The sequence below is a fragment of the Uranotaenia lowii genome, chromosome 1 (assembly GCF_029784155.1).
Source record: "Uranotaenia lowii strain MFRU-FL chromosome 1, ASM2978415v1, whole genome shotgun sequence".
Taxonomy (NCBI): domain Eukaryota; kingdom Metazoa; phylum Arthropoda; class Insecta; order Diptera; family Culicidae; genus Uranotaenia; species Uranotaenia lowii.
Window position 1 is genome coordinate 107,859,764 of NC_073691.1, and position 5,899 is coordinate 107,865,662.

The 5,899-nt window shown below is 33.4% G+C and overlaps 1 long non-coding RNA gene across 1 annotated transcript; it reads right to left on the reverse strand.

Moving 5' to 3' along the window:
• Positions 1-1,877: 1,877 nt before the first annotated feature.
• On the reverse strand, positions 1,878-2,680 carry LOC129740708 (uncharacterized). Its single transcript, XR_008736344.1, has 3 exons — positions 2,488-2,680; positions 2,206-2,409; positions 1,878-2,103 (listed from the first exon to the last, which is right to left on the reverse strand). It is a non-coding gene; the product is annotated as an uncharacterized LOC129740708 (long non-coding RNA).
• Between the last annotated feature and the right edge of the window lie 3,219 nt (positions 2,681-5,899).

Sequence of the window (5,899 nt, forward strand, 5' to 3'; positions counted from 1 at the left end):
TTTAGATTTTTCAAATTCAAATTCAGACTTCATGTTCAAGTGATTAAAGTTTGAGTCCCAATTTATAGTTTGCTCAGAATCAAAGAATCGTAGTTTACGGAACATACAAATACATAGGTAACTAATTTAGCTCCTGGACTGAAACCCAGAATCAATTCAAATATCAGATTATAAGAATTATCTTAATGTTGATCGCCTACTGTTTAAAAATTCAATTCTTCACCAAGTCTTTTAAATAATGGAACGGACATTCCTGTCACTTGCTACTTTCAAGATTCAGCACATGTACTCCGAATATCAGACACAATATTCTTCTAAGAGCTTATAGATAGTTCACGTTTGACTATACCGATCTATTTAATAGTTCATATTCAAAATCTAACCTCTGATCACAACATTCATTTTAGATTTTCACTCCTTTACCACTCAAATTGAATCACAAATCTTGCATTCACAGAAACAATTTCAGACTACATCGTCGAATTTGACCTTAGATGTTCTCAAATTAAAATCTTAGTTAATCGTCACCAACAATTCATTGTATCAATTCCTAAAAATACAACATAATCGGACCCAGATGTATTTTCAGATTATGACACAGTTCATTCTTCAGATCTTTATCATCTGCATCTTTATCATCTAGATTCAAAATAACAGTCTAGACTTACACATCAAATTCAAATCATAAATCCAGTTTACAGAATTTCAAATGTTGGCTTCAAACAGACTGACTGACTTCTTTTTTTTATATATTTCCAATTTATGTCATGTTCGTACTGTGTGTTGTAAATCTTCTAAGTTCTAGAAGATCGTGACTCAAAATTTATCAATAATTCTACAGCGTTTATTTTTATTTATTTTTTACTAAACGGAACGTAGCTTCGAACCAACCGTCGGCCTTTGATTTGGTTACAGATAATTATAAGATTCAGTCTGGCATGCAGTGTGTGGTTAAGACCTCAATTTTTAATTTTTAATATCCTTTTTCAACATATCCATTCCATTCTTTTGCAATTGATGAAACAATTTTCGATCGAAATTTTAAATTCAAGATTTATATTTTGAATTTCAAATATAGGGTTCTGATTTTTCTGTAGACATCTCATAATAAAGATCTGAGATTTGATAAAGTTTGATTGTTACTTCCAATACGCGGATTACAAATTCAGATAAATGTTATTGGCCTCATTGATAAAACAATTGTTTGATATTTAATTTAGAATCGAATTAAACTTTCGGTGCTCTAAGTGAATATTCTTTCAAGTTCAAGCCTCACGTTTCATGTAGTTTACATTATCCTAAGGTAGTCATTTTTTTTACTATTATCAATTAATGCTTTCGAATACTCATAATGAGTTTCTTTCAACAAAACTCAATATTAAAAAAATGCAAATTCTCAGATCTATCTTCACAGGGTCTCAACTATCCTGATGGCGACCAACTTATCTTCTCAGGGCCTTTTTCAAAGGATATGCTTCTCGGAGCAATTCTTCTCAAAGCAAACTATACCTATGCAGTTTTTTTCTACACACAACGAAAAAAATCTGTAGAATTACATCATATATGATGTAAATAAAAAGAAGCATCACATATGACGGAATTTTCAGTGCAATTTGAATATTACACCTCTGTAAATAAAAAAAACATGTAATATTAAACTCACATGGAAAATTCCGTCTTTCATGACGTTTCTATTTGATTACATCATATGTGATGTAATTTTACAATTTTTATGCGCTTTCCCATTTCCAATAAGAATTCCAGTCATAAATAATGCTGTTTTTATTGCTTTTCAAGATTATATTGAAATTAATTTACATTTTCATAACAACACTCAACAGAAACCTTAAAAATCAATAAAAACCAAGTTCCATGGCAGCAGGTTTTTCGATGTGCTTTCCCATGTTGGTGAAGAGCGCACCCCTACGGCGGTTTTGAACGGCTATCCAAGGTTTTTCTTACGACCCTTGTCCATCTCTTCATCGCGAAAGTCGAAAAATTTGTGTGCATAGATGCACCGGATGTCGAAGGAAAATGAATAATAAATAGGTTATTATCAGTTGATTAGATCCGCATCGAACAATCTGTGTTAGCTCAGGCGACCTGAAACAGTAATGAAGTTGATTAGCAACGCACCCATCTATGCATATTTTTATTTTGAAACATTTAATGTTATGATATTTAAAAAAAACAGCTCATGCTCACCTATTTAGAATAATCGATATCCTGTCATCCTTAATGATTCTTTCGTTGTAGGACGGAATTTAGCTATAGGAATCAACTTGCATGATATTCATTTGATGGAGGAGTGTTTTAAGATATCAGATCATTCACCTCGTAGACGGATGCACTGTGTGTGAGACACATATCCGGGTTTATGTTTTTACTTTCACATCCGCCAAATTTCATCTGAAGACCATAGCATGTAGTGAGTACTGTTTCAAAGAAACAAAACAAAGGGAAAAGGTAAATGAAAAAGATTGTTACCTCATATAACACTCGCGACACACAATGGTCAATGAATAGTCCTTTCTACATAAAGCTTCCTGCCATCCTGCTGTTCTATAGAATAATAAAACTGTTACTAATTGACTCGTCAGGCAACCACCTAGTTCCTAGTTTAAATTTATCCGCGATTTTCTACACATATGTAACAATGTCAAAATTTCGGCATCAGCTAAACGGCTGCATTCATACAATAAATGTGCATTGTAGAATGAAATTTAATAACAGTGCCTTTGCACATATCTACAAAATTTGTGCTTATCTTAAATTTGTTTTGTGTTTTTAAGAATTACATTCTAACCAGGGTCAATTACAAAAATTAAACACTATAGAAAACACAATCAAGTTTAATTATTCTGCCGGTGGCTTATGTGGTAAAATTAATTGGAACACAGAATTGAGTTGAGTTGAGTTGACAAAGATTCCTATGCGTATTCAGCTTAAAACTTAACTAACCACAATTTAAATGGAGCAACTTACTTCCAAGCGTGTTCGAGCCCTCTGTTCTTCCCGAAGATGTTTTGGGTTCCTTATAAGCATTTTCCAGCCGTTTCCTCCACCTTTGGGGTTCCACATATTCCAGTGACAAACCATCAAAAATTTGAGGCAGCTGTTACACTTATGCAACTCTTCTATATTGCTTCTTTCCATGAGTCAGATCATCCAAACGATTCCTCATCTCGAACGAATCTTCGGGATGATTAATCCGCCTGCTCAGTGCTGGAAGCATAATCCAAAAAAAGAATTACAAAGGGTAGAAAAATAAAAGAAATAACCTTACCGTGCAAACAGATAACAAACACCTGAACCGATGGGTACCGTTAGTTGATGAGTGCAAAAATTAACCGGGGAAGTTCTGTCTAACTTTTCGGATTATTGTTTAGAGGCATTTGTCCAGACGGAAACGGTGCACCCAGCCATCTGGAATGACTTGCAGGGAACCTTCATGAAGTAAGTTGAAATGGTGATCGATTAATTCCTTTTCCGCATACCAACGACCTGCACACACCACAAGGATGCGACTTCCCGGTGAAGGATGAAATTGAATAAATAGGTCACAATATCCCTTCGTCAAATTGGAGGAATTTTCTGAAATAGGACGGGATTATTGATTAAAAATATTACTGCTCACACATAACTGTCGATTCACTTAGTTGAATGTTCGATTTTTCTCACCATTTTAAATTCGGAACAACTCCATTCCACTCCAACAACCGATTTTGGCATAGTCACAGCCGGATGGCACGAATGATGGCATCAGCACTCAGCAGTAGACTTGGTGTTCTTATCGCGATTTTCACTCCTTGTACAACGAACTGAGAAAACTACTATCCTACCTAGCGAAAAAACAAATTTCGGGATCACGATTTCAAAACAAACACAAATTTCCGAGGGTACACTGAAGGCTTTTGTCATTCAATTTTCGTGCTATTGGTTTGTTTCGCTGTGTTCACGTTGGAAAATAGCGTTCCATGTCAATTACTCTACAAATTCAATGTTTTTTTGGATTCATTTTGTAGCTGTGTTAATTTACATGACAAAATCGTTTTACATGTCAAGTAATATTATTGTTCTCCTGTTTCAGTGCTGTCAAGGATTCATTTTTTCTGTGAACGAACAAAATCTATAAAATTACATCACATATGATGTAAAGAAAAAGAAGCATCATAAATGACGGAATTTTACATTAGGAAATCGTGTTCTGCGTCATGTAATATCCGTGTGATTCAAATTCAGTGCTGTTATTGGTTCAATTATTTTTTATTTTGTAAATTTACATTATGAAATCGCATTCTATGTCATGTAATATTATGGCTCTTCGTTTTCAGTGCTTTTAAGGATTCAGATTTTTTTGCAGTGTAGAGCATTGAATCCTGAATTCAAGGCATTTCAGAACTCCTATTACCAACTTAGTTTTTCTTTAATCTTCAATTCCTTACAGGAATAACGCTAAGCTTCTTCGAGCTGTTATACATTTTTTTCTTTTTAACTGCTCAACTTGATTAATGAGTTCAAACAAAAATTATTCTTTTTTTTTAATTATACTATACCAAGCCTTTTTACTAACGGAGCTTCGATTCGAACTTCGATTTCCAAAATCAAGATATTTCATTCTCCAAAATATAGATCTGAAAGTTCGGTCTCACAACCAGACGTCTGTTTAAGACCTCAAATTTACTCAGTTTATCTTGTTCAACAATTTTACTACAAGTGTTTAGAAAAATTTACAACCTTTGCTCTAAATTTCGATTTCAAGACTCAGAATTTAAAGTTTTGTATAAGGTTCAGGTTTCTATCCTCTATTCACCTCTATCAAACTTTAGATTTGGATTCAAAAAGGACTTCATTTCTCCATTCGGTTTGATTGTTATTCGTTCCAAAACTCAAGCTTAAGATTCAGAATAGTGTCACAGACCTCATTTTTTTTTTAAATAAGCACTTCGAATTCTTTTATCATTGTTTGTGATTGCCTTTGATTTACATACTCTTATGTCTATGTTCTTTAACAACTTCATCCGTGAGGGTTTAAGTCTCACATTTTCTTTATAGTTCATCTCGTTGAATGTTGATTTTCACTATTATATCATTTCCATCGCTTATAATTTATTTATTTTTCTTTCTTTATAGGTGTTACACAATACTTAAATAAAATGCTATAAATTTTCTACCTTCACAGACACTCAACTATCCTGGTGTTGACTATAATTTGCTTTTCAAGGCGTAGTGTCCAACAGGAAATAACTTTCTGACATTTAACTTAAATGAAAATATTACTCACAGAAATTGAGTTGGAAATTGATTTAGATCGGCATCCCAAAGATACCGTGCTTCATAGAGCTACGACTAACCTCACAAGGGATAACATGAGCTTCTCGAAGTATTTGTTCTTCAAAGAATATGTTTCTCGGAGCAAATGAATGCTTTTCGATGCAAACTATGAAGTTGTTCTTCCAGGACGATGGATACTCACGAGAACAATGGTAAGCGTTTGCGGAGCTTTTACAATTCAATCTTTTTATTTTATTTATTTTTTATTATTATCAACTTTGGTCAATCAGTTTTAATAAAAATACTTCTTCTTTTCTTTCAATAATTCTATACCAAGCCTTTTTACTAAACGAAGTCCATTCGACCTCAGGTCGATTTCCAAGATCATAATTCAATTTCTTCATCCCCAAGCTTAGATTTCTTCAAAATCTTTAAGTTTAACGTGTTTGTTTTAGATCTCAAACTTTAAAGCATTTCATTCCAAGTGATAGATTTCTAGATTGGGTTCAAATTTCATTTTTATTAGGCTTCCATCATATTTCTGACTCAAGATACAGTCCAAAGTGAGAATTCATATTTCGATTCTAGCTTGGTGCTATGTTCAAAATTCAGATCAATGTCGCAG